Below are 27,780 nucleotides of genomic sequence, written 5' to 3'. Positions count from 1 at the left end.
GCTGCCTATTGCCATGGCCAAAAGCTGCATGGGGAGGAAAGGGTTTATTTCATCTTACACTTCTAGGTAACAGTTCACCACTGAGGGAAGTGGTGGCAGACTTTCAAGGCAGGAACCTGGAGGCGGGGACTAAAGCAGAGAGCACAGAGGGGTGCCGCTTACTAGCCCTTGGTTCATGGCTCAATCAGTTTCTTTATGATATGACGCAGGACCACCTGTCCAGGCAGCAGCATCATGCACTATGACCCTCCCACATGAATTGTGAATCAAGAAAACTACTCCACAGGCTTGCCTACAGGCTAAGAAAATAGTTTCTCAACTGAGGTCTGTTGTTCCCAGATGATTCTAGTTTGTATCAAGTCAATAGATTAAAAAAAAAAACTAACAAATAAATATATAACGCAACACAGTAATTGTCCTTTTTTATTATAGACGTCACATCGTATTGTCACATAACCTAGTACCTAACATAAAAGCCTTCTTATCAAGTACGGAGAGATGCGATGGGTCTGGCCAACACATTCGAAAACTCAGCGCCTGTTGATAAAACATCAGAGAGCTATTTTTTTATCATTTGCTTTATCTTACATGCATGAGTATTTTGCATGGATGTTTATCTATGCACCATCTGCATGCCTGGTGCTCTTAGAGGTCAACAGAGGGCATCGGGTCGCCCCAACCCCCCTGACACTGGAGTTATGGATGGTGGAGAGCATTCATGTTTGTGCTAAGAATCAAACGTGGGTCCTCTGTAAGAATGTAAGAACAAGGCCTTACCCACTGAGCCACCTCTCCAGCTGGGGGAGCTGTTTTACACTCAAGTTTTGTGGCATCTCTGTTATTTTCTCCCGTCTCCTCTCCATCATTTTCCTGTTTGCTGTCTTCATACCAGAGAAGCTGTCTGAAAAGAAAACCAATGATTTTGTGCAGCTACCTTGCTATATCAAACAGTCCAAGAGCAGTAGTCTGTGTGGGTTAAATGCAATCAACTCAGTTTAACTCAGCACCAAGAACCTTGATTTTTTTTTTTTGCACCCAAATCTTACACATTTCCCTGAATAAAATGCCCCCCCCCTTAACCTGGTCCTGATGGATTTGCCCTGTAATTCCAGCTACTTCTGAGGCTGAGAAAGGAAGATGGCAAGTTCAAAGCCAGCCTGAACAACTTCTTGAGACCCTGCCGTGAAAGAAATTTTAAGAATTTAAGGGCTGTGCAATTTAAGGGAATTTAAAGAATTTAAGGGCAGTATGTGTAAGCATACTGACAAACCACAAGCATGATATCTCTACCATTCAAAAGGGTTAAGCTGGAAGATGAGGAGTTCAAGGCCAGCCTTGGATACATAGCAAACTTGTGGCCAACCTGAGTTAAATAACACCCTGACTCAAAAATAAAGGGGGGGGGGAGGGGGTGCTGGCGAGGCCTAGAGATATAACTCAGGGCGCTGTCCACTATGTGCTAGCTAGCACATTGGTCCTGATGCTGTCTGTCAGTCAGAAGTCTACTGCATCCTCAAAGGCTTGTAAAGCCATCCGGCAGGCAACACAGTAGCATGTCTGTGCCTAGCTTCCTAATTGTGTCTGATGGCCTCAGGAGAACAGGAAGTGACACTGCAGGAACATATTGAAAGCCAAACACCCACTGGAGCCAAGGCAAAGAAGGTGGATTTAGAAGCTATGGAGAAGGACAGGGTTCTGGAGCAAGTTCTCAGGTAAGTTCTACGCAGAGCCCGAGGGTTCAGGTGTGCACCAAGCACATGAATAATTGGCGAACCTTGGACAGTGAGCACGCAGCACTGAACACAAATGGGGTGGGGGTGGGGTCCTGGGGGCGGGGAGTGGGGTGCCAGGATGATATGCCTCACAAACCCATCTGTTTGGGCTGCTGAGATCCCCGAGTCCATGAAAAGCAGAGCAAACTTAGATCAACCCTGGTGGCTTCTTCAGCAGGAAAGCGGGCAGGCAGCTGCCGCGGCAAATTCCACTCCCTGGGAACAATACACTTTATTTTTGGAAAGAGGGGAGAAAACAAAGGAGGAGAAAGCATTGCCGACAAATAACACACTTGCTTTTCTATTTATGCAAAGCCCCTGCCCCTTCATCACCTCAGTTAGCAGTTGTTGCTGGCAGCCAGAGGCCACATTTATAAGCCCTCCCTGGCCTGCGTCCCCACAGAGAGCAGCGCGGGTCAGCCTCCAGCACTTCCTATAATGTAAAGAACTACACAAATAAAAGCAGAGTTTCCATGGGTGGCTGCTAGCCCACGTAGCTGTAATTAATACTCGTCCAGAGTAGATACGCTCTCGAGATCCTTCCCGTGTGAGAACCACCCTCCCTGGCAAGAGGGCTCTAATCAATACCGGTAAAGAAAAACACAGCAAAGAAATACAGCCTCCGCCATATTTTCTGTTCCCTGCTTGCTACTCCCTATACGATGTCCCTTTAATCACACTATCTAAAGCTGGATCTCAATGGAAAGCCCACTCGTGGGAAAAGGAAGGGAATGGGGAAAACAGTGAAAATGGCGTCCTAGGGCAACAGCTCTGCGCTGTTTCCCACATAGTCCTCACGACCTAGCTGACTTAGCGATCCTGGTGTACAGTTATTGAATGAGTAACTGGGATGAATCTAAATGACCTAAGGGTTGACTGGAACAGTAGACTCAACTCAAAATGTCTGTCTTGAGGATCTCCCTCTTCACTGTTGATACAGTCTGTTTAGCCACTCACTGCTTTACTCTTAGGGAAAACCCATCCTAATAACTGATTACCACCATATTCTAAGTGTTCCAATTCGTTATCTCACACAAAGTCTCATGATAATCCTGTTTGAGGTGGTATGTGTGTATTGTGTGCATATATATGCAATACATATGTACTAAATATACCTATTAATACACACACACACACACACACATACACGCATATACATATGTGCTGAAAGAGGTTAAGTACCCACTCTGGTGGCACATAGTGAGTACAGAAATGTTAATACAAACACAGATCTGCCTGACTCCACAGAAATAAAAGCCACACTCTCCCATGCCAGTTCCAAGGAGAGAGTTGGTATGTGTCAGCCTCAGTAGAGGCCAGGTTCCCGAGAGGAAACCATGACTCTGAGACTCACTCTAACTTGATTATATTACGACAAAATCAGGGGAACCATCAGAAGAGTTACTCACAATGAGATCGCACCTGTAATAGCTAACACTAAGAGGCAGCCTTTTAAAAAGACGCCAGCACTGTTGGCCTTACTCCTGAGTTTCCTGAAGGAGATTCGCCCAGTCTACCACGGCTGTACCAACTGCCGTCCCCTTCAGATCCTTCAGATCATGAGCAGTCTGACAGAAGTCATCATATTTGCTTTTCTCATAGACATAAATCTAGTATCAAAAGCTACGTATGGGCCAGGTGTGGCTGTGCACATCTATAATCCTAATGCTCAAAAAAGTAGAGGCAGGAAGATAAGGAGTTCAAGGTCATCCTTGGGTATATAACAAGTCTGAGGCCAGACTGGAATACATGAACCCTACTCCCACAGGGCTCCGGGTATGTAGTTCAATTGCAAGAGTACTTGCATGACATGCATGAAGCTAGTGATTTTAATCCACCGTCCGCCCTCACCCCAGCATTGTATAAATCAGTTGAGCTGCCATCCCAACACTTCAGAGGTAGAGGAAGGAGAATCAGAAGTTCAGGGTCATCCTTGACTACATAGCAAACTCAGGTGCAACCTGGGCTACAGTCTTAAAAACAAAACAACGCAAAACAAAGAACTATATAAAGTACTCAGTGTCCAGGAATGAAAGGATACATGATGTCAAAAAATGTAAAGGGGCCTCAGCCTGCAAGGGTCTACATGAACAGGCCGACTGGGAAGCAAGGTTAGGGATGCTGATATGTGCAACACTCCAGAGCCTTGGTAAATCAAAACCATGGTCTGAGGAAAGAGCTGGGGAAAATGAATTCAGACATGGAGAATTGTTCTCCCACTCAGCTAGAGTTCACATTCCTCCCACATAAAAGGCCCTGAATCAGATGGAAAGTAGCATTCACTCAACATCCCCACCCTTTGTGGCATCTGGTGGCTCCAGGAGTGAGCGAGCAGTAGGCTGCAAGAGAGCCTTGATTCACCTTCAAGGGCTTAATCTTAAAAAGTTCAAGACTCTGAACCACAGCCAAGGAGTTCACAGAAATGGAGTCAAACAGAGAAGCCGCCCTTCCTTCTGGACATAGCCTATCTACTCGAAGAAGCTTGAAATCCCTTCTCATTTGTCACTGGAACAACTGGCCTTCTGTCACCCAGCTCATTAGTAATGGAGCCAAGATGTCAACGATTCTGACATCCCAGAGCCAACCTCAGAAAAAGTATCTGGTTAGAGGGTCAACACGGTATGCAGAAGGAAGCGGATGGCACTGGATCGCAGTTCCCAAGAATAGTCACTGGGATTCTGAAATGAGGAACAGACAAGGGAAGAACACAGAGGCATGTTCACTGGACTCTGAGAAACCCCTGTCTAAGGTCACAGGCACACAAGATAGAGATAGGTATTTATTGAACGCTGCCTGCATTTGTTTGTGTGTATTTTTCTTGAAGAGCTTGCTTGGAGAAGGGCTTGTTGGAGAAATACTACAGGCATGAGGAGCTGGGGTGAGGCTAAGTGGTTCAAGACTTGCCTTGCATTGACCATGTCCATGAGGAGAGAAAAGGGGAAGTGTACAGATTTGGAATGAAGAATATGGGTTTAAATTCTGGGTGAGCCACTGACTAGTTCTAGGAGATGCAGAGACTTATTCACCCTCTCTGGGTCTCAGCTTCATCAAAATGTGGCCAACATGTTCCCCACAAGCCAATCACCATCATCAAATAAAATCGTATATACAGAACTCCTAGCAGAATTCACACACAGAGTGTGGGTTTCATAAACCTTATATTGGCATCCTCACACCTCCTTCAGTCTGAGAAGTAGAAAGAATGGATTCACTCATATGAAAAGTCCCAGGAGACAGCAAGCATGTAAAGAACCGTATTTCATTCAGCATGATGTGGTACAGAGCCAAGTAAGACTTTTAAAATGTTGTCTTCAACAACAAATTTGTCTTTCTGTCCGAAGGGAAACCTGATTGCCCCAGGAGGAGAGGAAGCCTTGGGCAGCATATGAGGATCTCTCTCCTTTTCCTTCCAGCTGACTGCATTGCAGCTGGAATCTGAATTAGAGTCCCCAACTAGCCCTGAGCCAATTATAGATTTTTCTCTTTGGAATCTGAAGAGTGAAATATTAGAAGAGCAAAGCAGTTAGCAACAGTATGTGAAAAACCTTGAGACAGAACAAGACCAGAGGACCATCACGGAGAAGGTGAATCGTGAGGGTCAAAAGTGATGAGGTCCAGAAAACACAGAAGACAAAGACTAAGCAAAACCATCAGTAGGAGGATTTGAAATATTGTTCAGCTGTGGAGACAGTGAGTCAGAAATTATGGAACTCTAAAACGAAGATCCCTACACTCTTGGGGCCAGCATCCCCAGCCACTCAGAATTCCATCTGTTACAATGCCATTCTAGATTCTGTGTGACCCCCCATTCTTCCCAAGGCCAGTTGAGTGGCTTTTCCCAAGTTCCCACGCATGTAATCTTATGACACACCTAATAATAATATGATGGATCTCAGCTCTCACATCCAGATAAGGCAAGTTAAGTCAATGTTTGTATATTTAATACACACTCTGAACTTCTTGGAATCAACCAAGTCCATGAGTTTCCCCTAGTTCTTAAAAGAGATTCAAGCACCAAAAGAGGTGCTTCTATCCTTCCCAAAACACACTTCCCATGAGTTTTTAATACTTATAGTAATGGCATGGTCTATAGTTTGGGACATGGGCTCATTGTAATGATGTTTAGGACTTTGTTTAGAGAGCAAAAACGATGGGGCTGGAGGACATAGAGCTTGAGAGCTTTCCTCCACTCATAAATGTTTCTGATTGATAGCATTCAGGAGAACACTACAAAAAGTCAATGGCATGAGTGTGAATGCTGAGGGGAGACTGTGTGTGTGTCCCACTGTTATACCACTAGTACCTGCCACCAGGCATGGAACCTAAACAAACTCTACTGAAATAATAACTTTCCAGCTGTGATACATACCTATAATCCCAGCCCATGGATGAGGATTAGGCGGGAAGACCCTGTGTTCAGGGTTAGCCTAGGTTACAAAATGCCACTCTCTAACAACAACTCTGAAAGTAGAAAGGGAGAAAAGGTAAGAGGAAGAAAGAAAGAGATAGAAGGGAGGGAGAGGAAGGGGGAGGGACAGAGGGAGGGAGGGAAAGTATGGAGAAGGATAGAAGCATTAAAATCTTCCCTGAGGGTCTTCTGCTACTCTGTGACTAATGGTTGCATCTACCTAGTTCCTGGTGTCCCACCAACAGTGTGCTGCTGAGAGCCACATCCCACCCTTATGTAAGAAGCTCACAGTTCCTTCAAAGGGTATCATCCATCTAATGTGAACCTTGGCCCAAGAACTTCCTGATAACCTGACCTAAACATTTTAGAACAGTACTGCAGCCTGAGATGTTGTCTATTCAGTGTTTCTTCCTGCCTCATTAACTGGTGTCAACCCTGCATCTGTGGCTCTCTCCATCTCTGTCATCTCCCCACCTCCCACCTTCCCCTGACATGCATTTCTCACAAAGCTGTTGTCATAAGACTAGAAAAATACTTAAGCCGGGCTGAGGTGGCACATGCCTTTAATCCCAGCACTTGGGAGGCAGAGGCAGGCAGATTTCTGAGTTCGAGGCCAGCCTGGTCTACCAAGTGAGTTCCAGGACAGCCAGGGCTATACAGAGAAACCCTCTCTCTCTCTCTATATATATATATATATATGTATATATATATATACATATATATATATATGTATATATATATACATATATGTATGTGTATATGTATATACATATATATGTGTGTGTGTGTGTATGTATATATGTATGTATATGTGTGTATGTATATATGTAAGTATATATGTACTTTATATATATATAAATATATATATATACATATGTATATGTATATATATACTTAAGTGGTTAAGAGAACATGTTGCTCTTGTAGGGTTCAATTCCCAGCACCCACAAGGTGGTTTACAAACATCTAAAATGCAAGTTCCAGAGGATCTGATGTCCTCTTCTGTCCTCCAAGGGTACCACAAATGTACATGGTACACATACATATGTGTATACAGAACACTCACACATAAAATGAACACATGAAATTTTAAATTTAAATTTAGAAATCAAAGCTGTCTTGTTATCCATGTTTTGGAGAACTTAGCCACTATGAGAGAAGATTGAAGAGAGGGAGGGGAGAGCCTGCCCCCGATTCAGCTTACAGTGGAAGCTTCTTTCCAGAACTATTACTATAGTCAGGATGACCACACTCACACAAATACACACATGATGGGGGAGAGAGAGAGAGAGAGAGAGAGAGAGAGAGAGAGAGAGAGAGAGGCGAATGTTCCTCTGGACTCTGGGACTCTGGCTGGCTTCAGAAAGGGCTTGAGAAATAATAAGGCAGCATCTGAAGGCTGAGGGTCAAGGGGTGCTGCTCAGCACTTCTCTTGCTTCTCCTTTCTTCTGTTCTGTGTCTCCCAATGGCCATGTTCTCACATGTACAGCTCGAACCAAAGGGCTGACTGTCTACTGTCCCAACAGAGAGTCTAGCAACCATCACACAGAATAGAACATTGATGATCAAAATACTGAGACTAAATGGTAGCTGAATGCCCATATGGATTGGCTGGTTTTGTGTGTCAACCTGGCACAAGCTGGAGTTATCAAAGAGAAAGGAGTCTCCCTTGAGGAAGTGCCTCTATGAGATCCAGCTGTAAGGCTTTTTCTCAATTCATGATCAAAGAGGGAGGGTCCAGCCCATTGTGGATGGTGCCATCCCTGGGCTGGTAGTCCTGGGTTCTATAAGAAAGCAAGCTGAGCAAGCCAGGGGAAGCAATCCAGTAATCAGCACCCCTCTGTGGCCTCTGCTTCAGCTCCTGCCTCTAAGTTTCTGCCCTGGTGAGTTCCTGTCCTGACTTCCTTTGGTGATGAACAGCAAAGTATAACCTGAATAAACCCTTTCCTCCCCAACTTGCTTCTTGGTCATGATGCTTTGTGCAGGAATAGAGATCCTGAGTAAGACACCATCCATACATGGGACATCTAAACTATCCAAGGCTTGGGAAGCACCATGGAAGATGGTTAAGAGCAAAAAGAATAAAGAACATAGGAGCTGAAGGAAGGGGGAGCCAGTAAGGGGACCAAGGTGGAACTCTGACTTCCAGACATGCCACAACTATTACACGCTTGACCTCACAGCAGCTGAATGACCTGCAGACAATCTCTACAAGACTGCACCCTTCAGCACCCTGACATGGAAGGGAGAGAGGCTCACAGGCCCCATCCTTTTTGAGAATTTATATTATTTAATGATTGGCTAACATTTTTTTTTCAGTAGTGTAGACTCAGCAAGGCACCTATACTCAAACTGTCACCTATGCTCCTGTAGGCAACCCTAATCAAATTCACTGGGTCACCAAAAGATAAAGTGAAAAGTACTTGAAAGTAGGAAGGGATGTAATTGGGACAAGAAGGAGGTGTTAGTGGAAGTTAAAGGGGGACAGTAGAAGGAACAAAGTGGGATAAAATGAGAGAGAGATGAATAGAACATCAAACATGTTATGGTTATGTAAATATATGTGTGTGTCATATAAAACTCATTATTATATATACCTAATATATGTCAATGAAAACATTTACTAAACAGAGTAAGTCGGGCTTATTGTTTGGATTCCTGTGACCCCCCCCCCACCTCTGATCATGTTTCTCTTAGACCTTTACCGGTCTCTGCCACTCTGACTCTGGCCCTACTACGGGATTTTCTTCCCAATGGGAAAGTTAGAAATGGGGAGCAACCAGAAAGCCAACAGCTTAAAGAAAAACCAAAATCCTGGAATGTTGCTACATCCACCATGATACGGTGAGACCTTCACAATATGACCAGGATGGACTTTAGGAAGGTTGCAAGGGGAGTCAGTCTCCCAACCAAGACTTCTCACACCAGCTACCCATTCAGCCATGAGGATTCAACTCATGGCAGCCAACTCATGGTAATCCTCAACCCAAACCAGTAGAGCTACCAATCACAGCATGACCAGACTGCAGAATACAAGTGAGCCAGCTGAGGCCATAGGCTTTGATCAGTGAGCCATACAGGGATTTATTGTTTAAGCCATCACAAGTTTGAAGTGGCTTGTTGCTAGCATCTTTGTGGCTGTAAGCAATGATAAGATGCATGTGCTCATTTCATCTCAGTGAGGGAGTAAGCTGCCCAGCCAGGTTGGCTCCGTGGTAAGGAAGATGTCCCTGAATAAGGAGGAACAGGTAAGGACACCTACTGTATTATGGGATTATTATGCGATTAAGGAACCAGTGCCACACCCTTATGAGGAGCTAGCAATCCAAAGACTTTATGCTATCTGAATTACCTTGAGCCAAACTAGGCCTAAGTCAAGAGTTAGGAGCCTGAGTTTACCCTAGAAGGAAAAGAGAAAACACAACTTCTAGGTTGCTGGGGAGAGACAGATGGAAGGCCAAATTGCAATGATCTTATACTGAGAATGGCAGCCATACAAGAGTAAGCTCCAGGAGACTTATAAGAAGAGAGCAGTGGGTACCTTCCAGCAGCAGCAGCAGAGCATCTCAGACAAATCTCCCATGCTCAGTGACCTAGAGCTTGGAATCTCTAGGAAGAGTGGATCCAGGGAAAGGGCTAAAACTCAGACCTAGCCTTAGACACAGAAAAGACGGAAATGGCCACATTTCTCTAAAGAGCTAAGAAGCTCTGAGGTTTTACAGAGCAGAGTGGCATACACCTGTAAACCCAGCACTTAGAAGGTAGAGGTAGGAAGATCAAGAGTTCAAGGTTATCCTTGTATGAAAACATAGCAAGTTTGAGGTTAGCCTAGGCTATAGGAAGCACTGTCTCAAAAAAAAAAAATGAAATCAAACAAACACAAATTCTGGGTTTTTTTCCTGGTGACACTTTCCCAGACTACAACATTACTGAGAAGCATATGCCAAGAAAAACATGGGGTCAGAAAGGAAATCCCCTCTAAAAGTCAAGAGAAAATACATGGGTATCTTAGCTGGATGGTAACTACATATCAAATTTTTCTTGCTTTGTAACAAATCTCAAAATGTAGTGTCTTCTATAACCCCTTGACATTACATTTCAGGCATGTATGCATGGGCCAGCATTTAGGCTGACTCAGCCGGGTGGTTACTCTGTTCCCAAGCACAATTGGATGACTATTCTGTTCCATGGGGATCAACAAAGGCCACTTGATACATGAGACACAAGCCAGCTACTCCTACACTGAACCCTGTATAGAGACCACTAAAAGGCTAGGCTTAGTACTATATGTACAGATAATCCAACTTCTCATTCTGTAGCTTGGGGATCCCAGAAGGGTCTCCCTAGAAGTATATAAAGTTGTCTGCATGACCTAAATGTGTCACTTACTGAGTGGAGACATTACAGCATTAAAGTCTTCATTTAGTGAGCATCATGCTACTTATTCTAAGACAGATCCCAAAATTTTGGATGTTTAATTACTAAAGAGAAAATTGCATATTTAACTTATCAAGTAGGGCATGGAGAGATGGCTCCACAGTTGAGAGCACGTACTGCTCTTGTAGAAGACCTGCACTTGGTTTTCATCAACTACTGCTGGGTGGCTTAAAACTGACTCCAGATCACAACTGCTTGTAACTCCAGCTTCAGGGGATCCAGCACTCTCTTCTGACCTCCATGGACATCAGGTATGCACATAGTGCACGTATATACGTACAAACAAACACCCATACACATAAAATGAATAAATAACCAAAAAAATAGTTATTTCCATCTCAATTACCAAACTGAATACATCTTCCAAAGGGGAGGAAGGGGAGGGTGCTTTCCCAAGGTTGATTTTAACATTCCACGAGAAGCACTGGGCCAACTCCAAGACAGAACGGTACATTGGCATTTGTTTTAGTTAGAGTTTCTATTGCTGTGAAGAGACACCATGACTTATAAACACTTATCAAGGAAACACTTGTAAAGGAACACTTATGAAGCAGCACTTCTAAAGGTAAACATTTAATTGGGGCTGGCTTACAGTTCAGAGGTTTAGTTCATTGCCGTCATGGTGGGAAGCATGGTGGCATGCAGGCAGATATATGTGCTAGAGAAGTAGCTGAGGGTTCTACATCCAGATCAGCAGGCAGAAGGAAGAGAGAGTGAGCCACTCTGCCTGGCTTGAGCTTCTGAAACCTCAAAGCCCACCCCCACCCCCAGTGACACACTTCCTCCAACAAGACCACTCCCTATGAGTCTATGGCGGTCATTTTCATTCAGAACCCCAGAGCATTGCAATGCCTGTTTTATTTCTTCTTCAGAAAAGCTGATTGAATTTTATGCCATTTAATGCCTATGTTGGTGCCCTCACTCTTCCTTGGTCTGTTACTTTGTCAGATATAACCAAACCCAAACAACTCCCAAGGAGTGCTGAGAGCTATACTTTGAAGCAGAGACAGCTGGCAGAGATACCTACTGTGCTTCACTTGGGTTTCAGAACATTTCTGTATATCACAGCCTAGATGTAAATTAAGTTGTTATAATGCCCTGATTTCAGAATTCATCTTCACAAAAAGGACAAACGCCTTTTAAAAGAATTCTTGCAGACAAAGTGTGAATGGGTAACAATACTGACTGTGTAAACACAGATGACAAAAAGAGAACAGAAGATGACAGCCTTGTCTACTTCTAGTAAGTTCTTTCTGGGCTACAACACCATAAGGGAACTTCAAAAATCTAAATCACTAAGGACACTATTCAAGAGTTGAGTGTGATGCATACCTGTAATCACAGGAACTCAGGAGGTGAAGGAATGATGATCAGGAGTTCAAGGTCCTCCTTGGCTACATAGTGAGTTCAAGGCCAATGTGATTCACATGAAACTCTTGGCTCAAGAAGAGAGGAATGGAAGGGTACTGATGTTCACCTAGGATATCACCAAGCCCATTCCTTGCAGAAAACAAATAATTGAATGTCTAGGAAAGACAGAAGAGCCTCAGAGAAAACCCTCCCCTTTCCCTGTTGGTCCAGTTTAGATAGCCTCTCCGTCCCTGCTGTTCAGCCTCTGAGAGAGGAAAGACCAGACTCTCAGGAGGCAGCTTCAGTGAGACAACTCATTTTAAGGGGGTGAGGGGGTGAGGAGACAAAGGCTATCTAAACCTTTGGGAGTGAGTAGGGGATACTAGCGTTGGCCAGGGCCAGGGCACTGGGGATGCCTCATTTGCATAAGGAGGAACTCCAGGTGTTGCTGGACATGATTTTACAAGGGAAGAGGATGTGTAACCTAGTTACCAAACTAAGTGTCCTCCTGTGGGCAAAGGTGGGACACAGGGCTTCTTGAACCAAGGCAGGTGGGAGGGGAACAATCCTACCCCTGCAGATCTCAGGGTGAGATTTCAGGGATTTGGACACACCTAGACCCCAGTCTTGCTCTAAGCCTGCTCCCCACACCCCAGTCCCACAGCTCCCTGGCCCACACATCCCATCTTCCCTCCATCTCTCCTAGAAATGTCTCTGAGAACAAGAGATGTCTTCTTACGAAGCCCACTCTTGCTTTCCCAGTCCACTTATGCCCTTCTAACTCTCCTTCAGAGGAGAAAGAAGCGGTAATTTGAGAAACAGACAGATTAAGTTCACCTCCACTCACAATCAACCTTATCCATAAGGCGTATCCACTGTATATTTAGCTAGTCAATCACTGAGGCATTTCAAACATTTCACTTTTCCTTTTCCTTTTACTTTTTTGCTTTTAAAAATATTTGATACACATTTTTGTAGCAGTTGCTACATATATAATTTCTGGATGCATAAATATATAAGTATTCCAATGCCTCATCAAAATTATTTACTAGTAAGAGATGTGATTTAAATATATATTTGAAAGCCAGGCAGTAGTGGCACATGCCTTTAATCCCAGCAGTTGAGAGGCAGAGGCAGGCAGATTTCTGAGTTCGAGGCCAGCCTGGTCTACAGAGTAAGTTCCAGGACAGCCAGGGCTACACAGAGAAACCCTGTCTCGAAAAACCAAACACACACACACACATATATGTATATATGTACATATATATGCATATATATGTGTGTGTGCTTATATATATGTTTACATATATATGTGTGTATATATATATGTATATATATATATGCAAACTACTATTACAAAAAAAGGCAGACATGTAACAAAGATGGTGACCAAAAGGAATCAAAAGAACACAGAGGAAGAAAAGAGGAACAGAGCAGTTGACTATGACATGGAGGGACTCTCTCCTGACTGGAATATGTAAGTGTCCATAGCTCCTAGTCTCCTAGTGGGTCAGTCATTTATGGTGCCAATGTCTCACCATCCAATCATGTGGTAGCATGACTCTGTAATGGTCCTACTTTGTGTTGGTTACATTTCTCATTGCTATGAACAAATACCTGACCAGAAGCAACTTACAGGGAAAGGACATACTTTGGCTCATGGTGCAAGAGGGAAATGTCCCCCACTGCAAGGAAGACATACCATATCAGTGGGCACATGTGGCTGAGATTCCCCCCAGTGAGCCAAGAAGCAGAAAAATCTGAATGCACAAACACTGTGGCCTTCCTTCTTTTACCCCTTTTAATTCAGCCAGGTTTCTTTTTTTTTTTTAAGATTTTTATTTATTTATTATTATATATAAGTACACCGTAGCTGACTTCACCAGCAGAGAGAGGGCGTCAGATCTCATTATGGGTGGTTGTGAGCCACCATGTGGTTGCTGGGATTTGAACTCAGGACCTTTGGAAGAGCAGTCAGTGCTCTTACCCACTAAGCCATCTCTCCAGACCCTCAGCTCAGGTTTCTAACTCATGAGATGTGCCATCCACTTTCAGGAAAGGTCTTCACCCCTGGGAACACCAACACAAACACATCTAAAAGCGATGACTTATGAACCCCCTGCATGTTTCTTAATCCAATCATCATACCTCTTCATCCCTTCCAACTCCAGGTTTAGAATAAGAGGCTTAACCAGGGACTGGCCACTGCTCTGCTCTGCATCCCTAGCACTATTCATAAGGCCCTTCCCAGCAAGATTCTCTACCCTTCCCAGGTTCAAGGCATTCTCCTCAATCTTGCCTAAGCAGGTTCCTTTCTAACATAAGTTTTCTAAAACACATGTAAAGTGTTTAAAGCTAAATCAAGCAATCAATGCCTCAAGTCAAGACCACAGTTTTGTGCCTCTGAGACTAAAAGGTGCCACTAAATTAGTGCCATCTTCCTAGAGGGTGGCAAGGAGAAATGTTAGTATGGAAACGATCCAGAACGTTGGTTCTTTGGGGAATTTATTCCCTGGACAAGATTAATAATTAAAAATTATACACAGTAGGTAACACAGATTCTGTTACACAAACATTTAACTTGTATTCATGTAGTGGCCTCTGACTACAACAGAAGTCATTTTAAGAAGTGTGTGTGATTCTTAAAAACTTCTACCAAGGGAGCCTGGGCCAAGCCAGATGTTTATAGAGCTGTAAAGCTTTGACCTCTCAAAGCTATTGTGACTTCATATCAACAGTAGTCATTGAAGAGGGGTACTTCCATTCAAGAGAACATTAAGTGGACACTAAAGTATGTTACTTGCTAAAATTTAAAGAGTAACACAAAATATCATCAAGTAGATTTAAAAAAAAAAAAAAACTATACCCTATTGGAGTGTCCATTAGAATGGTCCCATTGTTATGATGCTACGGTCATGTAGCTGTGTGTGTGTATGTGTGTGTATGAGTGTGTGCATGTGTGTGTATGTGTGTATGAGTGTGTGCGTGTGTATGTGTGTGTGTCTGTGTGTATGTAGATGGAAATATATATAGCCCATGAAAATGTAACCTTTAAAAAATACCAAAAATATTGAAGTTCACCAAAATGTTGTTAGAAGATTGTGGATAACAATCTTTAGAATAATTTGGAGAATATGCCCTATCCTGAATTCAAAATAAGCATTTTAAAGACACATTTAAACTAGTTTTAAAACTCAGCCTATGTTATTTCTATTCTTAATGTATTAGGGTAGTATGTGCATATGTGCACATGTGTACAGGTATGAAGAGGTCATGAAACAGACATCATTTCTCTACCTTTTGTTGGAGACAGGTCTCTCAGTGAGCCTAAGGCTCCTTATTTTTCTTAGGCTAACTAAGCAGTGAAGTACTGCCAAGTACTGGGGTCACATAAGCAAACTACCACGTCCACTTTATTTGCTTGTTTGTTTGTTTGTTTTATGTATGTGAATACACTTAGCTGTCTTCAGACACACCAGAAGAGGGCATCAGATCCCATTACAGATGGTTGTGAGACACCATGTAGTGGCTGGAAATTGAACTCAGGACCTTTGGAAGAGCAGTCAGTGCTCTTAACCACTGAGCCATCTCTCCAGCCCCACACATCCAGTTTTGTGTGGATGCTGGAGATCTAAACTCAGGTGCCCATGCTCACCTAGCAAGCACATTGCTCACCAAGCCATTGCTCTACCACATCCACTGACTCCTACTCTTAAAGAAGCATACGTCTCCCCAGCCTTACTCGCCATGGACCTCGGTCATTGCTGCCTAGGATGTGTCATTTGATCACTTCAGAACACACCAGAGACGGCATGGAAACCACAATGCATGTTAGGTGAATTCAACACTAGACCTATATGCTCATTTGTCTCGCCCCTTTGCTAAATTTGTCTGTTAGTGAGTTCTCACTTGGGAAAGGGACTAAATTCCTTCTCTGTTACCCTACACAACTCAGGACAGCACCCATCAGCTCCTCTCTGGTGCTCCACATGATACTGGCTCATACACTTGTAGTGGAAAGCTGTCCAACATGCATCCACATCCACACACCACCCCAGGGACCACTGTCCCTTAGGGTTCAGCTAAGTTTCTGCCTCTTCACAGAAGTCTCTGATTTTCCATTGCTCCTGGCTTCTTCCATGTTTCCAGGACACTAGCCCCATTATAGAACTGTATTCTAATCCTAACTTTCTACTATAATATAATGACTATCATTGCTCCCCACTCTGTGTGTGTGTGTGTCTGTGTGTAGTAAGTCAGAGGCAATCTTAAATGCTGTGTCTCAACCCTTTGCTTGAGACATAGTTTCTTACTTGTCTAGGATTTCAACAGCAGGCTAGACTAGCTGTCCAGGGAATTCTAAGGATCTGCCTCTCTCTGTCTCCCATCTCTATTCACTAGAATGACAAGCACCAACCACTCTGCCTACCTGTTAAAATGATTTCTGGGGATCCAAATTCAGGTCTTCATACTTGTTAGGCCAGGCTTTACCGACCAAACCATCTCCCCAGACCTCTATTTCTCTAGTTCATCAAGTTTGTCTTGGAACTGTTTTGAGACAGAGATTTCACCTTATTCATTTCCATAGCTCCATCCTGGTATAGAAGAGGCATCACACACACACACACACACACACACATACACATATTTAAAATACACACACATACATATACACATATTCACACATACACATATTCACACATACATATTCACACACATACATACATATAAACATACATATACACATATTCATATACACACACATACACATATTCACACATACACACACACATACATAAATACATATATACATGCACATGCACACACACGCACACACACATACACACGTATAGAGGTGGGACCACAGGATTCATGCATGGTTTTCCTGAGTTTACTTCCATAATTCCCTTCCCAGGGCCTCTTTTCTTGCCCTCATAAGTATGCATTTGATGATTTGGCCAAGACTCAGCCACAGCCAATAAGGCAAATGCTTTCTGTCTCCATTGTCCACAGCCACAGATTCAACCAACCAACCAAAGAAAATATTCAGAAAACAAAAAATGCATCTGCTCTGAACACACTCAGACTTTCCCCTTTGCCATTATTCCCTAAACAATACAGTACACCAAATATTTGCATACCGTTTGCATTGTATTGCAGGACATATGTCATCTAGAACTAACATAAAGTGAATGAAGAGATTGTGTACGTTAAAAGCAGATGTCATGCCATTTTACAAGAAGGATTTGAGCATCCAGGAGTCTGAAGTGATTCTGGAACCAATCTCTCATGAATACTGAGGGACTACAACTTTGTTCTAGGTAGGATTCTTTCAGTAACCATCTCAAACTAGTTTAACTAGGGTTGCAAAGAGAGAGAGGAGGGCTGGAGAGATTGCTCAGTGGTTAAGAGGATTAACTGCTCTTCCAGAAGTCCTGAGTTTGATTCCTAGCAACCACATGGTGGCTCACAACCATCTGTAATGGGATCTGATGCCCTCTTCTGGTGTGTCTGAAGACAGCTACAGTGTACTAATATAAATAAAGTAAGTACATCTTTAAAAAAGGACAGGGAGAGAAGGCCAGGTGTAGTGGTGCACACCTTTAATTCCAGCACTCAAGAGGCAAAGGCCGGTGGATCTCTGTGAGTTCAAGGCCAACCTGGTCTTCATAGTGGGTTCTAGGACAGTCAAAGCTATCTTAGGGGAGCACATGGACAGGGAGGCCCATTCACCCAGAGGATTGAAAGACCCTGCCCTGCCATGCTCCAAGCATGATTCTTGTGACCTTTTCTCACTGTCTTCCCCAATGTTTTCTGTGTATTAGCTTCCTTCTTTCCTGTTTTGCAAATAGGTCTCCCCCTAAACAATAGAAAAGACTGTCACCTGCTAATTTCCAATTTACATTCTTGGAGCTTTCTGACCCACTTTCTCCTCTAAATCCAAAGTCTCTAAGGGCAGAGTTCGGATAGATCCACCTGCAGGATGCAGTCCTATGATTGGTGGATCAAGATTATGTCCCACCCCCTACTGCCAGAGCCATGAGTGATTGTGACTAGAGATTCTGAAGTTATGTGACTGAGAAAGAGGCCAATGTTTTTTTTATTATATTATTTTTTAATATTTAAGATTATAATACAATTATATCATTTACTCCCTCCCCTTTCCTTCCTCTAAGCATGTAGCCCCCTTGATCTCTTTCAGATTCATGGCCCCTTTTATTTAATTGTTATTACATTTATATATGTGTATAGATGTATAGGTACACATATACGTGAGATAAATATATTATATGTATTGTGTGGGGGTGGGGCAGGTGGGTGGTGTGTGTACATCCTGCTAGTATGTTCACATTTTCATGGCTGACCATGACCATCTGGTATTGAGTAACCAATTGCTGTACTCTTCCTTGGGAAGATTATTTCTTCTGCTCTCAGAATTCCCTAGCTGGCAGGTCAACATTTTAAAACAGAACGTTTGGGTTATTATTATTAATAATAACAACTAACAATAATAACAAATGTCTTATTCAAAACACTGGGCAGGTAGCCTGCACCAGCTCTGCCTGCTGACTAGACAAGTCAGGTCCAGTACTTAAGGAACAGGAGGAATAGGGGGTGCCTTGTGACAAACCAGTGTCCTCCTGTCTCTCTCTGGCTCCCTGTACATCAAAGGATATTTTGGTGAGGCGTGATGGCACACGTCTGTCATGCCAATACTTGGGACCTGGAAAAACTGTGAGTTCAAAGACATCCTGGCCTAGAAAACAAAAACCCTGTCTAAATACATTTTTTAAATGTTTAAATAAATAATTTCTAACTTAAAAAATAAATCGTTTTTCTCTTATTCGTGTCTCTACCAACAGGACGCTGGGTGGTCAAACTCTCAAGCCCCTAAGAGCCTGCAGCCAGGCTCTCTGACAAGCCAACTCCGGGCCCCACCCCTCCCTGAAGCCTCTCTTCATTGGGCTCCTGCTGGATCGTGCCAGCCTCAATTAAACCGGGCCTGAGGGCCAGTCCTGAGGCCAGCAGCGTGCTCTTCCAGGGCTACCTCTTGCCAAAGTGTTATCGTCAGGCCCCAACGCCCAGACGCTTCACTCGTGAAGACTGATGCGTTTTGTCTCAGCCTGGCTCTGACACCCTGGGCCCCTGGCCTGCCTGGGGGCTTCTGATCAACGGCACTTTGTCAGCTCCCTCGCACCTTTAAGAAGCCTGAATGGAGAAGTCTGCAGAAATCCTGGCCTGGGCAGGCCCTCTGCGTGTTTGGGGAAAGAAGTATGCAGGCTGAGCTGTGGTCATGGCCGCCTGCGCCTCTGAGCTGCAATCAACATCAACCCCACAAGGACACAATATTTTCTCCCGATTTACAACACGTTCATTTATTTTGGAATTTCTGTGCCAGCTGAGGCTACAGGGCGGAGACAGTGGAAAAGTTGTCCTGGGGCCAAGCAAAAGAGTGTTGCAACTGCGCTCCTGTTCTGCAAAGGGAGTTCGAAAGCAGTAAAGGGAGACGGCAGGGCTAAGAGGATGGCCTTCCACACTCACAGACCAGCAGACCACTAGGGGCCAGCCGGGGAAATAACTCACTTGGAGATCCACTGTTGCTTCTGTAACGATCTGCAGATAGGTCACTGGAACCCTGGCCTTCCAGAAGTTTCCCTGATGCTCTAAGATCTGTTTTGCTTCTCAAAGTTCCCTGTGGAGTTACACACACACACACACACACACACACACATATGCAGGCACGTACACACACAAACTCCCACCACCCAAAAGCAACTTTTATTAGAAGTTATTGTAAAGAAGTAAGAAATGATACATTATGGAGTAAGAAACTGAAGTTTTCACACGACTATTGACTTAACAGAGTGACCACAGGCCAAGTGTCTCGCCTCTTTCAGCTCTGATGTCTATGACTTTTATTTCATTTTATTTTACTTTTTTAAGGGGGGGTGTGGAGAAGTATGCACATATGTCATTCTTAGCATTACTCCCTTGAGTCAGGGTCCCTACCTTAACACAGGAGGGAGGAGTACAGGGTCCTGGGAACTCAGGTCCTCACAATAGTGCCTTGTGTTCTTGTCCAAGCAGAACCACCCCCCTGCCTTGCTTTTCACGTTACTTATCGTCATTGATATTCTTTGGTTTGGGATTTTTAAGATAATGTCTCATGCAGCCCAGACTGACCTTTGTTGAGATTCGTGATCCTCCTGCTTCCACCTCCCGCTGAGATTTCACGTGTGTGGAACCAAGCCTGGTTCCACAACTGCTCTTCAACAGAAATAATATCTAGCTGGCAAAGCCAACATTGGACATGGGTAATTTATTGAAGTCCAATGCCCAACTCTTTGGCACTTAGGAAGGGAGAACTTCAATCCCCTTCTCTTCCTGGTTTTTCTTATTGACACAGTCACATATTTCCCACAAGGATTTGAGGCATACATGTAAAACAGAACTAGGTACTTCCAGGATAGCAGTGCTACCAGAGAGGAACTTGGTGTTCCCCTGTGGCACAAGGTCCAGTTTCTTAATGTCTGAGCAAAACAAAGAGCAACAGCAATGAAGCTGTAGCATTGGTAGTCTAACGTAAAATCGTGGGCTACAGTCTACAGGTGGGAATAGTCTCCAGCAAAAATAGGGCTCAAAAGCTACCCTACCCCTGCTTCTGGGACTTTTCTTTATAAGGAGAAGGTAAGGGTGCTTGCCTGAAAGGGTGGACACATCATTGCGTGTTGTAAGTAATTAATTTTGTTTCCTGGAAGGAGGTTGCACAATTGGGATGGGGGGATTGGGGGGGGGCAATACAAGTGGCAATCTTTCTAGTTTGCTGGGTCTCCGAGTTGACCAGAGTCACTAGTGTTTGACCCTACCTCCTTCAGGGAGCCTAGTTGGTGGGCTCCTCAAGGCTGAGGAGCTCCATGAAGGAAGGCGAGTAGTGGAGAAGGAAGGAAGGCCACCATCAAGAGGACTTAACAGAGAGAGGGGTCAGCCTATTCCAGATACACGAAGACACCTGCAACTGCAGCCTGTGGCTGGTTCTCACTGCCATCCATAGCATACTCCTCCAAGGAAGAAATGGGCACCTCGACTTGGGCAAATGAGGAAGGACCACAGCTGTATCCTTCTCATCCTGCTGAGCAGAGGACTGGAGGCTGCCTAGGGAAAGAGACAACTCAACTCAAGGTTACAGCTGCAGAGAAGCAAGAAAGACTAAGAACCAAGTCTGTTGTCTGGCTGTCCAGCTGTCTGGCTGTCTGGCTGTCTGGTTATCTTATAAACAGTCAGTTTCAGCAGAGGACTAATCAGTAAATTCTCATTTTACAGTCCATAAAGCCACCTAAAATGAAGGTGCTGGGCCATCTTGCCCACAGGAAACACATTGTTTGGCTCCTGGAAGTCTTTGTTCACATTTCCATCTATCCTAACCAACTACATGGTACCTGGTGTGTCTGCTTGAAGGTACCAACATGTATGAATCTGTAAGCCAACATGACTAAGCCAGAAAATGCCATATAGCTGGGAAACAATGTTTCTAGGTCCACCTGTACAGCTTTTTCTGGAAAAGATCAGCATTTGAGTTGGTAGACTAAGTAATAAGCGCTGTTCTAATAATTATGGGTGAGCATCATCCAATCCATTGAGGATGTGATTATAAGCCCCCCACCTATAAAAATAAAGCAGAGAAAGGTCAAATTTGTTCTCACTGCTTGAGCTGAAGTGTCCAACTTCTCTGGCCATGGTCACCAGCACGTCTGACTCATGAACTTTCAGATTGGGGCTTATGTTGACATGGGGCTTATGGTTCTTGAACCTTTGGACTCAGGTCGAACTACTCCATCATATTTCTAGGTTCTGCATCTTGCAGATGGCAAATTCCAGGACTTCTTGGCCTCTGTAACTATACATTCCAGGTCATATTACACATATATGCATAATCATTCTGCTTCTTGGGAATACCTTGGATAACATAAGACTTGGTATTCAGAACAGCACGTTTACATTTTCTAAATTGTCTCTGAGGTTTCTGGAAGTCCCTCTCCAATGTGATCATAGTTAAAGATGCTAATGCCTTATTGCCAGTAGGGAAGTGATCACTGATGACCCATGGGTAGAACTACTTATAAACACAAGAAAATATTACACCATGTATTCCTAATCGTCCTTAACAGCCATTTATAAGAAGCAAGGCTCCAAATGATTCTGTACTGTGATCATCTCACGTGTTTTAGAAAACTAAGAAATACAAATAAGGGTTGGTTTCTTAGTGTTATTGGGGCAAGAAGTATAAGAGAAGCATTAACTTAGGAATTCAAATCCTAAGCACTTAAAATATTGCATAAATGATTTAAAGGTGTCAAGCTCTACCCTGGGAAAAAGCCTTGTTTCTCATAAGCCTGCCAGATCAGCAGTTACATGGCATCTGGAGACCCAGATATAGTATTCTAATAGTATCAAATTCTAATAGTATCGAATAACATACATCTGAATAGTATCTTTTGTTAAATTAAGGGCACTGAGGAGACTTACTGCGAAAGAAGGAACTCTTAAATTTGGAGCAATCCCAAAGAGAGTAGAGCCATTAGAGAAGAGGCTCTTAAGTTTGGAAAGACCTTAAGAGAGTGGGTAAAGGTACTTGGCTCACAAATTCTAATAAGGCTTCTCCATCTATATGGAATAAGTCTCTCTGCTCCTGCTGCTATCAGGATTTCTATCCATAGTAGGCCTTTCCCACCTCTGTCTGAAGGATTAACTCTGCTTTCCTGTCATGGTCTCCTCTGGACCAGCTATCAGGCAAGACAAGGCTAACTCTCCTCAGTCTCCCTTCCAGTCCTCTTTCTTTTGAACCTGTGATTTCACTCCAGTCTCACAAATTGTGGCCCATAAGGGGTACTCCACTTCTAAAAAACTATTTGAGTTTTCTAAACCTTTCTTTCTGACACAAGGTCTCTCCATATATCCCAGACTGGCCTCCAACTCAATATGTATCCAAGGATGTCCCTGAATTTCTGATCCTTCTGCCTTCACATTCCAAGGGCTGGGATTATAGACATGCACCACCATACCTGGTTTGTATGGTGCTGGGGTGGAACCCAGGGTCTCATACCTGCTAGCCAAGCATTTTATCAACTGAGTGATGTCCCTGGTCCTGAGTTCTCTAATTTCTAAAGTAGAAACTTAGGGAGAATGTTCAAGAGTGTGTATGTCTTGGTTACTGTTCTAGGGCTATGAAGAGACACCATGACCAAGGCAACTTATAAAAGATGCATTTAATTGGGGGCTTGCTTACGGTCTGTGATCATCATGAAAGAAAGCATGATGACAGGCAATCATGGTGCTGGAGCAGTAGCTGAGATCTTACACCTGATCCACAAGCACACAACAGAGAAAGAGCAAGACTGGGCCAAGCATAGGCTTTTGACAAGTCAAAGCCCATCCCCAGTGACACACCTCCTCCACAAAGGCCACACCTCTTAATCCTTCCTAAAAATTCCACCAACTAGAAGCCAAACATTCAAATATTTGAGCCTATGGGGGCATTCTCATTCAAACCAGCACAGATGATTAAGAATGTGTGATAATAGTGAAAGAAGTATAAAGTTGAGTCATAATGAATTGATTGCTGCAGATTTACTAAGCAAAGAATATGTATGTGATATCCCTCTCAGGAAGGTACAGAGGAATCTAGTAAATTAATTGATTGGCAGGCTGAACCCTAGATCAAAAGATGGTCTACTCCCATGACTGAAATTGAAATGTTCAGCTCCCACCTATTTGTTTAACGTTGAAGAAAAGATCTGAAGGCTTGGGAAGCATATTGGTTAGCTTTGTGTGTCATCTTGACACAAGCTAGAATCATCACAGAGAAAGAAGCCTCAGTTGAGGAAATGCCCCCATGAGATCCAGATGTAATGCATTTTCTCAATTAGTAATCAAGTGGGAAGGGCCCACCCTATGGTGGACGGTGTCATCCCTGGGCTAGTGGTCCTGGGTTCTATAAGAAAGCAGGCTGAGCAAGCCAGGAGAAGCAATCCAACAAGCAGCACTCCTCCATGGCCTCTGCATCAGCTCCTGCCTCCAGGTTCCTGCCCTGCATGAGTTCCAGTCCTGACTTCCTTTGGTGATGGACAGCAATGTGGAAATGTAAGTTGAATAAACCCTTTCCTCCCCAACTTGATTCTTGGTCATGGTTTTATTGCAGCAATAGATGCCCTGACTAAGACAGGGAGGTTAGACTCTTTGAGCAGATTTGTCTTTTAAGACATACTTACCCACAATAGGTGAGTCCAGATCTTTCATCAATACTTTGAGAACATTTGTGTAAGAAAACACTGCATCTTTCATGAGCTCTGAGATTATCCTTCTCTGCCAGGGGAACTTACAATGGAAATTGCAGCCATTCAGTTGAAAAATCTATGTGCAGATCCCAGTATGGCAGAGGCCAAGTAGTGTAACCCCTCTGCTAAAGGCAAGATATTAATTTAAATGACAGTAGAATCCATGTGGTAATCCAAAAAGGGTGGCCCCATGCAGCGTGCAGAGAAGTTTAAGTCAAACCTAAATCCTCCCATAAAATAGAAATTTAAGCTAGCTGTGTTAGCACACACCTGTGTTCCCAGCATTTAGGAGGTAGAGGCAAAAATACTTCAAGACTAGCCTCACATACACGATGAGTCTGAGTCTGGCTTGAGCTACATGAGACCCTATCTTAAATAACAACAACAAAATAATCAGAACACCATACCCACACACACCCTGAATTTCTAGGCTTGAACCACTTGGTACACTTAGAACTTCTTAAATGAAAGGGAGACTAGACCCTTCAAGACAGGACCCTGGTATACTATTGAAATTTCATTTTATTGGTCTTCCTCCCAGCCCATGACAAAGGTACCTGTATTCTCTCATCAAGGTAATTCTACATTGAGACCAAGAAAATAAACAGACCCATGAGAAAACTACTAGACACTGGCTTTAAACTGACTGAGTCTAGAAAGTCAAAAGCATTACTATAACCCCGTAGTGAGGGATGGATCTTATATGGAGTTAAAGAGGCCAGTGGAGATCCAGCAAATACATACTACAGTTGGTTCAGCAAGTACTCAAGCCCTTCCTGTGGTTGTTTTCCAGGTTCCAAAAGGCATAACTTAATAGTCATAATTGGGCTGGAAAGGTGGCTCAACAGCTAAGACCACTGTCTCCTCTTCCAGAGAACCCTGGTTCAATTCCCAGCACACAACTATAACTCCAGTTCCAGAGGATCAGGCACCTTCAAACAGACGTACATGTAGGCAAAACATCAATGTACATGAAAAATAAATACATCTTTAAAATAGTCACAATTAGCTGTCAACAGACTCTCTAAATTCGCTCCATGACTTGCAATGAAATGAAGGCTATTAAGCCAGGTTTGGCCAATGGATGCCATCAAAACTGCCTCTGCCTAAGAAAACAGTCCATCGGAAGCAACTTTACCTTCTAGAAGGATAGCAGGCATTCGTACAACTGCCAACGACTTGGAAGAGTTCAGCAGATAATTTCCACCACATTCTCATTCATCTTTTATACAGCTTAGGAAGAAGACAGATAGGTCCTAGACAATGGCATTGAGTTGTTGTAAACTTACCCAAGTGATGGTTCTAATCGCTTCCAATGTTTCAGATGTAGTACTATGAGTTGATCAAATTAACACATCACATAGCACCTCAAATACAGCTGTGGATCTGGCAAATACACTCTAATCCATTCCTGTCCATAAAGCCTACCAATTGATTTCAGCTGGCAAGGGCAAGCAGTCCCTCTTCACTGTTCTAGCCTCAGAGTGAATCAGCCCTCCAGACCTATGTTATGATTTAACTCCCAGAGATTTTCATATCCTTTCCCTAATATGAGATATCACACTACGTCTTTTACATTCATGACATCCTACTGACTGGACCTAGTCAAGAAGTAGCAACTATATTAGACTTATTAAAACATCTGTGCATTAGAAAAACGGGAAATAAAGGCTGCGGAAGCAGTTCAGTGCCTGAGTTTGAATTCTTCAGAGCCCACATAAAAGCCATAGGTAGTGGTATATACCTGTAATCCTAACCCTGGGGTGGGAGGATAAAGACAGGAGGGTTCTCAGGGATGGCTAACTAACCAGTTTAACCAAAATAGCAAGATCTAGGTTCAATTTCCCTGTCTCAGAGATGTAAGGTAGAGAACAATAGAGAAAGTCACCTGGTGTCAATCTCAGACTCCACACAAATAGGCACAGGTACACATTTGTGAGCGTGCACGCACGTGCGCGCGCACTCACACACACACACAAACACACCTGTTTCTAAAGTAGGAATCAAATTAATTAAAGTGTAAGAGCCCTTTATCCCATATCAAGATAAGTGAAGGCTAAGTAGTGGCACTGGGCCCCTCCAACAGACAAGAAAGCAGCATACTTTATAGTGGGCCTCTGTAGATCTGGTGTGTTACTCAAGCCCATTTATCAGGTAACCTGAAAAGCTAGGTTTGACTGGGACCCAGAATAATTGAGTGTTCTTCAATAGGTCCAAGCTGCTCTGCCAATAGAGGCAAGTGTTGGAAGGGGATGTGGATGTTGTTTGGAGCCCTTTGATTCACACAGATGAATCCAAAGTCCATGCTAAAATTAATTGTGGAGTGAAACTCTGCTGTCACCAACCAACATCCACCCTCCTCATAAAGATAATTCTTATGGTAGATTCTAACAGCAACGGAATGCTTTTGCCATGAGCCACTAAGTTACCAACATGAGTTGTCCATTATGAACTGGTTGTCATCTGACCCATCAAACCATAAAGTTGAGTGGGAGTAGCAATCCTCCATTATCAAATAGAAGTGACATAAACCAAAACTACCATCCACTTAGTTACTCAATGCCTTGTTTGTTGCCATGACATTCCATTTAGCATTAATTTTTATCAAGGAGTTCACTTTGTACCAAAAGAAATATGTCAATGGGTTCAGGCTTGTAAATTTTGGGCTTTCCTACCATCATGAAAGAGCTGGTTTGGTAGAATAGTGGAGTGGGTTTTTGAAGACCCCAATACAGCACCAACAAGGTGGAGGTCCTTTATCGGCTTGAAGAAAAGTTCTCCAGAAGGCTGGATATGCTCTAAATAGCACCTAATAGGTGCAGTAGCCGGGGTTGATAGTATATTGGACAGCTTTCTGTCACTGTGACAAAATGCTTTGAGATAATCAACTTAAAAGGATTGATGATGCATTTTGGCTCATGGTTTTCAGAGATCCCAGTATGTGGTTACATGGGCTTTTTGCTCTGGGCCAGTGTGAGCCAGAACATATGGCAGCATCCAGTAGAAGAAAGCTGCTCAGCTCACAGCAGCCAGTAAGTGAAGACAGGAGGGAGAACCCTTCATGGGAATTTCCCTAAGAACTTAATTTTCTTCTACAAGTCCCTACCTCCTCAAGGTTCCAATACCTGTCAGTAGTGCCACACAAGCCTTTAACACACAAGCCTTCAGGAGATACTTCTGATCAAAACTGTAACCCATGAGCCCAGGAGAGGGGGAAGGATAAGAACTGTTTCACACACGGTGCACCTAGTAACCCAATACTGAACTGTTGACCTCATGCTCCAACATCGCACGGGCCTCAAGAGTTTCCCTCCAAAGAGAGGAGTGTTCCCACAAGAGATACAGCAGAGATGCTGTTGAACTAAAAGACTGCCACCACCCAGACACACTGGGTTCCTCATGCCTTCCAGTCAACAGGCAGAAGAAGAAGGAGGAGGAGGAGGAAGAGGAGGAGGAGGAGGAGGAGGAGGAGGAGGAGGAG

At 43.6% G+C, this 27,780-nt stretch overlaps 1 long non-coding RNA gene across 1 annotated transcript in view; it reads right to left on the bottom strand.

The window, feature by feature from the left end:
- Positions 1-405: 405 nt before the first annotated feature.
- Positions 406-27,780, bottom strand: part of LOC116077946 — a 31,778-nt gene continuing 4,403 nt past the window's right edge. The window contains exons 2-3 of the long non-coding RNA XR_004113382.1: positions 778-901; positions 406-537 (exon numbers count right to left, since the gene is read on the bottom strand). This is a non-coding gene — a long non-coding RNA (uncharacterized LOC116077946). The remainder of the gene's footprint in view (positions 538-777; positions 902-27,780) is intronic.

The sequence above is a fragment of the Mastomys coucha genome, unplaced genomic scaffold (assembly GCF_008632895.1).
Source record: "Mastomys coucha isolate ucsf_1 unplaced genomic scaffold, UCSF_Mcou_1 pScaffold5, whole genome shotgun sequence".
Taxonomy (NCBI): domain Eukaryota; kingdom Metazoa; phylum Chordata; class Mammalia; order Rodentia; family Muridae; genus Mastomys; species Mastomys coucha.
This window is presented reverse-complemented; position numbering and strand designations above follow the sequence as displayed.